Source organism: Bubalus bubalis, chromosome 4 (assembly GCF_019923935.1).
Source record: "Bubalus bubalis isolate 160015118507 breed Murrah chromosome 4, NDDB_SH_1, whole genome shotgun sequence".
In the NCBI taxonomy this organism is placed as follows: domain Eukaryota; kingdom Metazoa; phylum Chordata; class Mammalia; order Artiodactyla; family Bovidae; genus Bubalus; species Bubalus bubalis.
Genome location: NC_059160.1, coordinates 52,215,880 through 52,227,439, shown reverse-complemented (window position 1 = coordinate 52,227,439; position 11,560 = coordinate 52,215,880). Strand labels below are relative to the sequence as shown.

Below are 11,560 nucleotides of genomic sequence, written 5' to 3'. Positions count from 1 at the left end.
CAGAGTATGAACATTTCTAAAGTTCTAGAGCCTTTTAAATAATGTGTATTATTTAGTAACTCCACAAGTTCAAGTGGGCCTTAGGAAGCATCACTACAAACAAAGCTAGTGAAGGTGATGGAATTCCAGTTGAGCTCTTTCAAATCCTGAAAGATGATGCTGTGAAAGTTCTTCACTCAGTATGCCAGCAAATTTGGAAAACTCAGCAGTGGCCACAGGACTGGAAAAGGTCAGTTTTCATTCCAATTCCAAAGAAAGGCAATTCCAAAGAAAGCTCAAACTACCGCACAATTGCACTCATCTCACACGCTAATAAAGTAATGCTCAAAATTCTCCAAGCCAGGCTTCAGCAATATGTGAACCATGAACTTCCAGATATTCAAGCTGATTTTAGAAAAGGCAGAGGAACCAGAGATCATATTGCCAACATCCGCTGGATCATGAAAAAGGCAAGAGAGTTCCCAAAAACCATCTATTTCTGCTTTATTGATTATGCCAAAGCCTTTGACTGTGTGGATCACAATAAACTGTGGAAAATTCTTCAAGAGATGGGAACACCAGACCCCTGACCTGCCTCTTGAGAAATCTGTATGCAGGTCAGGAAGCAGCAGTTAGAACTGGACATGGAACAACAGACTGGTTCCAAATCAGGAAAGGAATATGTCAAGGCTGTACATTGTCACCCTGCTTATTTAACTTATATGCAGGGTACATTGTGAGAAATGCCAGGCTGGATGAAGCACAAGCTGGAATCAAGATTTCCGGGAGAAATATCAATAACCTCAGATATGCAGATGACACCACCCTTATGGCAGAAAGTGAAGAAGAACTAAAGAGCCTTGTGATGAAAATGAAAGAGGAGAGTAAAAAAGTTGGCTTGAGGCTCAACATTCAGAAAAGTAAGATCATGGCATCCAGTCCCATCACTTCATGGCAAATAGATGGGGAAACAGTGGAAACAGTGACAGACTTTATTTTTTCGGGCTCCAAAATCACTATGGAAGGTGACTGCAGCCATGAAATTAAAAGATGCTTGTTCCTTGGAAGAAAAGTTATGACCAACCTAGGTAGCATATTAAAAAGCAGAGACGTTACTATGCCAACAAAGGTCCATCTAGTCAAGGCTATGGTTTTTCCAGTAGTCACGTATGGATGTGAGAGTTGGACTATAAAGAAAGCTGAGTGCCAAAAAATTGGTGCTTTTGGACTGTAATGTTGGAGAAGACTCTTGAGGGTCATTTGGACTACAGGGAAATCCAACCAGTCCATCCTAAAGGAAATCAGTTCTGAATGTTCATTGGAAGGACTGATGCTGAAGCTGAAACTCCAATACTTTGGCCACCTCATGCGAAGAGCTGAGTCATTTGTAAAGACCTTGATGCTGGGAAAGATTGAGGGCAGGAGGAGAAGGGGACGACAGAGGATGAGATGGTTGGATGGCATCACTGACTCAATGGACATGGGTTTGGGTGGACTCCGGGAGTTGGTGATGGACAGGGAGTCCTGGCGTGCTGCGGTTCATGGGGTTGCAAGGAGCCGGACACAACTGAGCGACTGAACTGAATTGAACTGAACTGAACTGAACCACAGGTTCAATGAGTTTTCCCTGTAATTGGTATTAAGAAATAATAATAAAAGTTTCTTTAAAATTATTTTTTTGTTATACTAACATAGTAATGATATTGTATTGAATATCTCTCATATGTGTGAGCTATCTTGTAGTTCTTTTTTTGTAAGTCTTTCATGTTCTTTGCCATTTTTATTTAATTGAATTATTGGTCTTTTCCTATTGACTTGTAACTGTAGTATATGTGTAAAGAAAATTGGCCTTGTATCTCTGATATGTTGAAATTGTAATACTGGTTTTGATTTAAAATTGAATAAAAAGCTAGGCTGAAAAGTGTTGTGCTTAGAGATAAGTTGTTACAGACAGGTGGTGAGGGAGCAGTAGTATTCACTGTAATAAATGCATCACTTTACCTTCAAAAAATTAGTTTTTGCCAATTTGAGGGGTAGAAATATGTCTTTATTTCAGTCTATTTCTTTGATTATTAATGTGGCAAAAATTTTCCATGTGTTTTATTATATTATCTGAATTGTCTGTTCATGTTTCTCAGGAAACCCTTATGTAACAATTTCTATGAGCCACTGCTTAAGCACTTCCAGCCTTAACTAATTTAATCATGTTGTTCTGTGAGATAAATATTACTGTTATGTTCATTTCACAGCTAAGGAGATAAGATACAGAGACGTTAGAGAACTTGCTCAGCGTCATACAAACAATAAGTGATAGAGCTGGAGCTTGACACTGGGAAATGTCTCCAAAGGCCAGGCCTTGCCGAGCTGCTCTCGGATCTAACCTGTGCTTATGCTCTTATTGGTCATGGTTCTCCCACTAACTTCTATACACACGCATGCGTGCACACCCACACACACACACACGCACGCACACATGCACATCTCACACACCAGGGCAGTTTTTACTCCTGTATTAGCACTATTTTTGGAAATAACCACTGCATTGATTGGGCTGTTCATGTGTGCTCTGCTTTTATATAAATGGATCAAGAGGGTGGAGACTGATGGTTGTATAGAACTCACATCAAAATCCATACATATATAACTTCTATTCAAGTAAATTTCTGTCTTGGAATGAATGCAAGTAGGGAAGCTGATTATCCATTTAAGAAAACAATACACAGTTTATAAAAAGGAATTTCTCTTAAGTAGGAAGTAGAAAATATATCTTTGTATTGTGCAAAGATAATGGCTGGCTTCCTATCATGGCAGGTGGCACAGTGTTACTCCTCTTTTTGAGTTGTTAGAATTAAATAGGATGTTTGTAATGTATCTAACATGGTGTTTAATTAATGTCCTCTTCTCAATGTGCTGAGATTTGAAAAGGATAGATTAAGCTTTTTATAAGGCAAGTTAATCTTTTTAATTGCCAGATATACATTCTTGTAAATAGTTGATTCTTTTAATTCTTTCAACAAATGTTGGAGGGCCTGCTTTTGTACATGAAAGATGTAAGTTCTGCCTTTTATGGGCTCATGGTCTATTGTGGCTCACTAGTCATCACAAGTAGAGGACTCTGCTTCTCTGAGCTTTTGTTTCTTCATCTATGAAGTGAGGATGTAGTGAGGTTGTATGTAAAATGCCCATACTGTTCCTGACACATAGTCAGTGCTTAGCAGTAGCTGCTAGTTCATGTTAATATTATGCAGCCATTAAAAATGATTCACATAGAATTTTTAATAATAGTAAGGGGAAATTTTCTGTACTATAATGATTAATGAAAAAATAGAGTTTAAAGTAGTGTTTATAGAATAGTCACATCTTGCTTCGAAAAGTATAGGAAAAGACTGGAAAGAAATGCACAAAATGGGAATAATCACTCAAATATTTGTGCATCTATCTTGCCATGCTATAGGTACTGAGGAAACACAGGTGAATAAGTGCTGATTCTTCCTTAGGGGAACATTTTACTTATTCTGGGGGAAGCTTTTTAGTAGGGGAGACAGATGATCACAATCCAGTATTGGCTGAAGTATAGGGAGAAGTCAGGCAAGCTGCCTTGACCTCTGCCGTGAAGAGAGAGGATGGTGGTATCAGTCACTGAGAAACGGGACGGAGTTTAGACTAGGGAACATGATGACTTTTGTTTTGGACACATTGTGATTCTACAATGTGGATATATATAGGCTCGTGGGTGTGTAAGACTAGATGAGCAGGAGATAGAGATTTGGGAAGGCTTAATCGCCAGGTGAGGTTTGAGGCTGTGAGAATAGACAGAGACACTCAGGGAAAGTTTGCAAAGTAAAGTGACAGTTAGGTCTTGATTACATACAGATGGTGAAATTTTGAATAATTTTGTTTTCTTCCTTTGCTTTATTCATTTAAAAAATTCCTGCCATGTAAATGTGTTTCCTATAATGCACATGTGTTTTGATTAGAACAAGGTTTGGCTATGTGTGACAGCAGACCTACAACAACAGTGGCGTAAAGTAGATCTAGGCTTGTTTCTCTGTCGCCTGAGAGAAGTTTAGACAGAAGTAATACGTCCAGGGCTTAGACGGTACTCTACCATGTTGGAGATGATACCGAGTCCTCCTGTCTTTACGTTCCACAGTCCTGAGTGTTTGTCTTCTATCTCACATCCCGAGATGAGTGCCCCAACTCCAGTCATCAGTTGGAAGAAGAGTTGAAGGACGACATGTCCTTTCCATTTGAGAACAACTTCTGAATCTTGCTCCTGACAGTTTGCTTACATCCTATAGGCCATAATATTGTCACTTAGCCATATATTTGTTGAAAGAATATGGGGAAATGAAATCGTTATTTTGGGGAGCTAAAAATCAAGAATCTAGTTAGTGATACTAGTAACATCTAGGTTTTGCCTGTGGAAAAGCTGAGGTTGGTTTGTCTGAAGGAATTAGTACAATAATTTCCATATAAAACATACATTCATCTCCTACTTCAATCATAAGAAGAGGCACGATACTAAGGTCAAGATGGTAGTAAGTTGGAAAATACTTCGTCTTCTTAGAAAGGCCAATGACCAAACATTGAACCAGAGGCCTGTCAAACTCACTTAATGGTTAACATTGAACCCTGTCAAGATAAGTAGGTCATCTAGCTTCCTTTATTGCAACACAGCCTCAAGAGAGTTCCTGAAATTATTGAAAGATTAGGTGACAATTGTAAACCTGTAGATAAAGGAGTTCAGAAATACTTTGGTCTGTCCTTAGAATGGAAAAGTTGGTCCTAATACATCTGAGGTTATAAATGAGATGTAGGTCACTTTTAATTCAGATCAGGCTCTGGAGTATTATTTGCCAAGCAGGAAGATTCAAGGCTGATTTATGGGTGACCACACACCTCCACCAATGACTGGTCATCAACTGTCTTGGGATTAATAATGATAATAAACTGTATAGTACTTATTCCATCTGTAAGATCTAAAAGCTGTTTACAACTATTAATTAATACATGACTCCTTGACTGGTGGTGAGGGTGGCTGATCTCTAGTCTTACAAGATGAAATGTATGAGGGACTTCCCTGATGGTGTGCTGACAAGACTCTGTGCTGCCAGTACAGCGGGGGATGGGTTCACACCCTGATTGGGAAACTAAGATCCCACATGCTATGCAGCCAAAAAAAAAAAAGAGAGAGACATCTGAGACTTGACTTCAGTAAAGCCTGTTCCTCCTGAGGTTCTGCTGGCCAGTTGTTTTCTAGGTTAAAAATGTTTTCTTTCCTCTAGAATTGAAATGGGACACCATGAGACCTAAAACAAATGGAGTGTAGGAAGGGAATGTTTACGCTTGTTCCAGTGTCTGTACATGTAATACAAAATGCATGTACTATTTTTTTTTAAGTTCCTCATGTCTTTTCATTTCTTTTACCAATTTGGTTGAGAAAATTATGTTTTTCTTTTACCAGGGAAAGAACAAGCTCTGAGCCATGAGAATGGATGACTATGAAAAATGACATGCTTAACTATATACTGCTAATTAAAAGAAAGATGAATAGGTTACCCCCTTGAATTAAGTTTTAGACAGAGTCTAGTGTAACACATTTTGAACAGTTATTGTGGGAAAATCCTAATACTGAGGCCTTCCCTAGATTTGTGCCATGCCTAAAGGACATAACGATGATAAGAACAACTCAATTATTGAATACCTATACCACGTTCTGAGCCGTTTACATCTACTTACTCATCTAATTTCCACAACTGCCACATAAACTGCAGGTACTGTTTCTTTTTTTTAAAAAAATCACCATTTACTTATCAGTAAACTGAGGCACACAAAGGTACTGGAAACTTCCTAAGGGCATGCCACTTGTCAGCAGAAATGCCAGGTTATGTGACGTCAGAGGAGGCTCCCATAACTATTGCTCTGTACTGCTTGTCAGTAGAAAGCTGTCTGAGGCTACAGGACCAGCTCAGATATTCACAGAAGAGGAGACCCAGGCACATTTGGAGGCAGAAGTGCTTAAATATTAAACAGTCCTAGATACAAGAGAAGGAGGTGATGTTTAAGGGATGTTGTGTTCCCAGGACCATCTGGAATTAGAATAGGTCATGGGGCTGTGGTAAAGGTGAGCTTTACTGTTAAATCCCTACCCTTCTGAGATTGCAAAGAAGTCTGGATATAGAGAGCTGCTGTGCAGAGGAGCTGTAGGAGGGAAAGTAGTTTGTACCTGAGGACCTTGAACATTCAGGTGTGTGCTGGAACTGGTTCTTACTAGGTCAAGAGAGCCATGGTTAAACATCCAGGGATTTTGCAATCAGGTTGGTAGCTTGAAATCAGCCTAAGTGGGGGTTTTTATACCATGGAAATTGGCAAATGCTCCAAATGAGGGCTTCCCCCCACTACCATCCAAAGCTGGTTTCCCAGAACACCTTAGACTCTTTTCTCTACTTCACTAACATTTGAAAGCCTGCCGTCCTACCAGTTGAATTCAAACCTCGAGTGAGTGCCTGCCTGCTATGGGGAAGGCACTGTGCCAGGTACTAGGGGTGCAAAAACCAGCCCCTGAATGAAAAAGACTATGGTGGAGAGAGAACATGGGGCCTGTGTCCTGGACTAGCTATTAGACCTTTGGCCACTCACTTATCCTTGGTTTACTATCTGCAAATGGAGGTGATGATACATCTCCCAGAAGGTTATTAAGATGATTAATGAGAACATGACATGTGAAGCTCCCGCCAGAGAGGTGCTTAGTAAGCGACAGTTCTGAGAGTGGCAGCCATGTAAACAGAAAGCTTTAATGTAGCTTGACGTAAAAAATAAAGATGGAGTGACTAACGCTGTGTTTGATCAGAGAGGGCTTCACAGAGATTATGGTCCCCCAAGCAGGATTTCAGAGTTTTCAAGGTAGATCTTTCATGGATGAATTCTGACCTGATTCTTGTCAGAAAATTCATCCTTTCTTTTGTCCCTAGAGCATGTTCCTTTTGCCTCTTTTTCGGCCCATACCTCACTATACATTACTGAATAGTAAGACAAACAGTAGATTTAGAAATAGGCACACCTAGATTTATATCCCGACTTCAGCATACCTGCTTTGTGACCTTTGGCAAGATTCTTAACTTCCTGGAATTTCTGTTTCTTATTTTATAATATGGTGTAATACTTGGGTTATTGTGAGGATTAACTGAAAATGTAGGGGACAGAGCCATACACTGAACTGCCTTGGGAACCCCAGACTGACCCTAGCATTTATTTACTGTTTCATCTCCCCTTACATTTCGGCATCTCATGCAAAAACACGCCATTTCTTTTCTACTATGGTGTCTTTATACATGATTCCCTCTGCTAAGAAAAATTCAGTTCATGAGGTAGAAGAGCATCATGGTAAGAGCCAAGGGCTGGGTATCAGCCTCAGCTCTGCCATTCATTAGCAAGGTGACCATGGGAAGATGATTTTTGACTCTATACCTCAGTTTTTTCAGTTGTCTGTAAAGTGGGGAAAATAATGGTATCTCACTCATCAGATTATTGTGAGGATTAAATTAGCCATATAAAAACCCAAGTCTATGCCTGGTACATGGTAAGCACTGAAAACCTCTCAGGACTTCATCCCACTCCCATTCCTACCACGTTTATTATTCCTCCAGATATAATTCAAATACCACCTGCTTTGTGAAGTCTTCTTCAGTCTCCCTACACCTTCATTCACTTGCCCTCTGTGAAGCTGATGGACCACCACATGTTCCAGGTACACTTCCTAGGCATATTGCAGGGTGTTATTTTATCCAGATCACCCCATAAGTTCTTATTTACTATCCCAGCCGCCCTCTGGGTGTGATCAAATTTTTGAAGGTCAAATTCACCTTTATAGGAGGACTGAGAATCTTTGATAGCTGACCCTGTCATGTAGAGACTCTCCCCTCCCCTTTTCCTCTTAGAAAAAGATTGAATCTACAAGTTAACTGGTCATATCCCTATTGTACAGATTGAGTCTTTCAACAAATAATTATTTTAAAATATTAATGTATTTATTTGGCTGCTCTGGGTCTTAGTTGGGCACATGGGATCTTTAGTTGCAGCATGTGGGATCTAGTTCCCTGGGCCCCCTGCATTGAGAGACCTGAGTTTTGGCCACTGGACCACCAGAGAAATCCTTCAACAAATATTTATTGAGCAGTTACTAAGTGTGGGCCCTGAATTAAGTGCTGGGAAGACTGTGGGGGACATAAATAATCTTTGCCACATGTGGCTATTTACATTTAAATTAATTAAACATAAATGAAATTTAAAACTTACATCTGTACTTCTCATATTTTCTGAGCATTAAACAGGGAGAAATCAAATGGAGATGCTGGGAATTGAACCCAGGACCTCATACATGCAAAGCATATGCTCTACCACTGAGCTACATCCCCAAGTGCTCTAGTTGTGTTTTATTTGTTCAATAACTACATGTGGTTAGAGGCTATTGAGTTGGACAGTGCTGATACAGAATATTTGCATCATCACAGAAAGTTCTATTGAACTAAGCTATTCCGGAGGGGAGGCTGACATTGATCAAATATCCATACATGAAAATATAACTGCAACTGTGGTAAATACTAATCAGAAAGAATGCATGTGACACAGCATTTCAGAGGGCGCTTTGGCAAGGCATGTTTGAACCAAGATTTGTTGAGTGAGTTAGCAAAGCCTATAGTTAGATTGATTAAAGAGATTGAACTTTCTTTGCTATATCTACCGTGGGAATGAACCATTCTCAGCAATCAGACTATTACAGAAAATGCCAGTGTTACTTTGAAGGGATGCACAGTTATTGTGAAGAGTCCTAAAGGCACCCTGTGGAGGGACTTCAATCACATCAATGTAGAGCTCAGTCTCCCTGGAAAGAAAAAGAAGGGGCTCCAGGTTGATAGATGGTGGGGAAATAGAGAAGAATTGGCGACTGTTTGCACTGTTTGTAATCAGGCACGGAACATGATCAAGGGTGTAACACTGGACTTCTGTTACATGATGAGGTCTGTGTGTGCTCGCTTCTCCATCTATGTCAAGAATGTTTTTGGGGAGGTGAAAAATACATCCCCTTGGGGTTCAGATGAAGCAAGATGTTGCTTTTTCAGTGTCTCAAGCCCAGAAAGATGAGTTGATTCTTGAAGGAAACAACACTAAGCTTGTTTCAAATTCAGCTGCTTTGATGCAGCAAATGATAACAGGTAAAAACAAGGATATTAGGGACTTCCCTGGTGGTGTAGTGGCTAGGAATCCCCGCTCCCAATACAGGGGGCCTGGGTTTGATCTCTGGTCATGGAACTAGATACTAGATACCCCCATGTCTAACTAAGACCCAGCACAGTAAAAAAAAAAAAAAAAAAAAAGATTATTATTTTTTTAAACAAACAAGAATATCAGAAAATTTTTGAATGGGATCTATCTTTCTGAAAGGGAAGAGTTCAGCAAGCTGATGAATAAGATCTGAGTGGTCTGGCTACAGAAACAGCAAGATGCCAGATGGTTTTTTGGACTCATTTGTGATATTTAAAGATGCAATAAAAGCTCTTTTGATTTGAGGGGTGAAAAAGAGATTGAAAAAAAAGGCTAATGGCTAGGGCATAGAGATGGAGAGATTTGGGTGACTCTCAAAAGAGGTAGAAGGACCACAGAAGACCTTGTAGAAAAAGGGTGAGAAAGCTGAGAGGCTTAGTAACTTGACTCTCTAATCAGTGATAGAAACCCAGATTTGACTTAAGTCTGTGCTGCATAATGGATGTATATTCAAAGGACTTTACCTCTGTAATTTACAGATCTCATCTTGCTACTTTCCTCTTTGGAAATCACCAAATTTCCCTAGATTATTTCTTCAGCAAAAAATATGCTATAATAATTTCCTTCTTAGACAAAACAAACCCAAAAAAACCTTCCTACATCCCTCTTCAGCTACTTTCCCATTTTGTTTTTTTCTTTCTTCTGTTTTTATAACAAAACTCCTTGAAAGAGTTGGCTGTACTTATTACCTCCAGGTAGCTCAAGTGGTAAAGAACGTGCCTGCCTATGTAGGAGATGCAGGTGACTCAGGTTCAATTCCTGGGTCAGGAAGATCTCCTGGAGGAGAAAATGGCAATCCACTTCAGTATTCTTGCCTGGGAAATCCTATAGACAAAGGAGCCTGGTGTGGGCTACAGTCCATGGGGTTTCAAAACATGACTGAGTACACATGCATTACCTCCATGTCCTTTTTGCTTTTTTTCTGTTTCTTGTTGAACCTCCTCTACTTAGGCTTACCTCCTCCCTCACACATCCTTATCATTTTCAATGAAGTCAGCAATGACTTTGCTGACTCAATCCTTATCTTGTAGGATTTCTTAGCAACACCTGATATAACCGATCTTCCTTTTTGGATCATGTTTTCCTTGGCTTTTGATTTACCACATTCTCTTGTTTTCCTTCATCGCCCCCCAGCTCCTTCTCAGCCTCCTTTGCTGGACAGGTCTCCTTTGCACTGTGCCAGGGCTCAGTCCTGAATTGTCTTCATTTCTCCAAACACATTAACTTACTAGGTCATTTCATATAGTCCCATGATGGCTGATTTTATGGTACCCAGTTGTTTGATCAGACTGATACCAGTCTAGATGTTGCTGTGAAGGTGTTTTTTTTTTTTTTTTTTTTGACATGATTAATAGCAAAATCAATAGACTTTGAGTAAAACAGATTACTCTCCATAAAGTAAGAAAGCTTCCTATAATCAGTTGAAGGCCTTATGAGAAAAGATTGAGATTTTTTTTCCTCTCCTTTTTCAGAGGAAAAAAAATTGGGCCTTCATGCTCAAGACTGCAACATTAAGACTGCTGGAGTTTCCAGCCTGCTGGCCTGTTCTATAGGTTTCAGACTTGCCAGCCCCAACATCCTGTGAGCCAAATACATCTCTCTCTGTCTCTGTTGCTTTTGTTTCTCTGAAGAACCCAACATTATATACAATTCTATATCCATGGCATTAAGTATCTTTTATGTTTGACTTCCAATTTTTATTTCTAATGCTGACTTCTCCCTTGAATTCCAGATTTGCATACCAGCTGCCTACTCAAAAATCCCCATTTGAATAGCAGTAGGTCTCTCAAACCACACCATGGATTTGTCCAGAACTGTTGCTTTCCATCTCTCCCGGCAACCCACTCCAGCGTTCTTGCCTGGAGAATCCCAGGGACGGGGGAGCCTGGTGGGCTGCTGTCTATGGGGTCACACAGAGTCAGACACGACTGAAGCGACTTAGCATCAGCAGTAGCAGCAGGTCTCTCAAACCACACCATGGATTTGTCCAGAACTATTGCTTTCCATCTCTCCCATCTTTTCTCCTCTTCCCTGAGCATCCCCGCTTTTAATTAAGGAGTACCCACATCTATCAGCCAAGATCAAAACCCTGGAGTCATCATTGATTTTTTTCTTTCTTTTACATTCCTCATTCCATCCATTTGTAAAACTAATTAGCATTATCTTCAGATAATATAGTCTCACCTCACTAATCCAAACCTTCATCATCTCAGCTTGTACCACCACAGTAATTTCCTGACTGGTCTGCGTTCCTCCA

General features: G+C 40.0%; 1 non-coding gene and 1 pseudogene across 1 annotated transcript; one reads left to right on the top strand and one right to left on the bottom strand.

Moving 5' to 3' along the window:
- Positions 1-8,324: 8,324 nt before the first annotated feature.
- Positions 8,325-8,396, bottom strand: TRNAA-UGC. The gene has a single exon. It is a non-coding gene; the product is annotated as a tRNA-Ala (tRNA).
- A 337-nt stretch (positions 8,397-8,733) lies between these two features.
- LOC102404829 lies at positions 8,734-10,057 on the top strand (annotated as a pseudogene).
- The last annotated feature ends 1,503 nt before the right edge of the window (positions 10,058-11,560 follow it).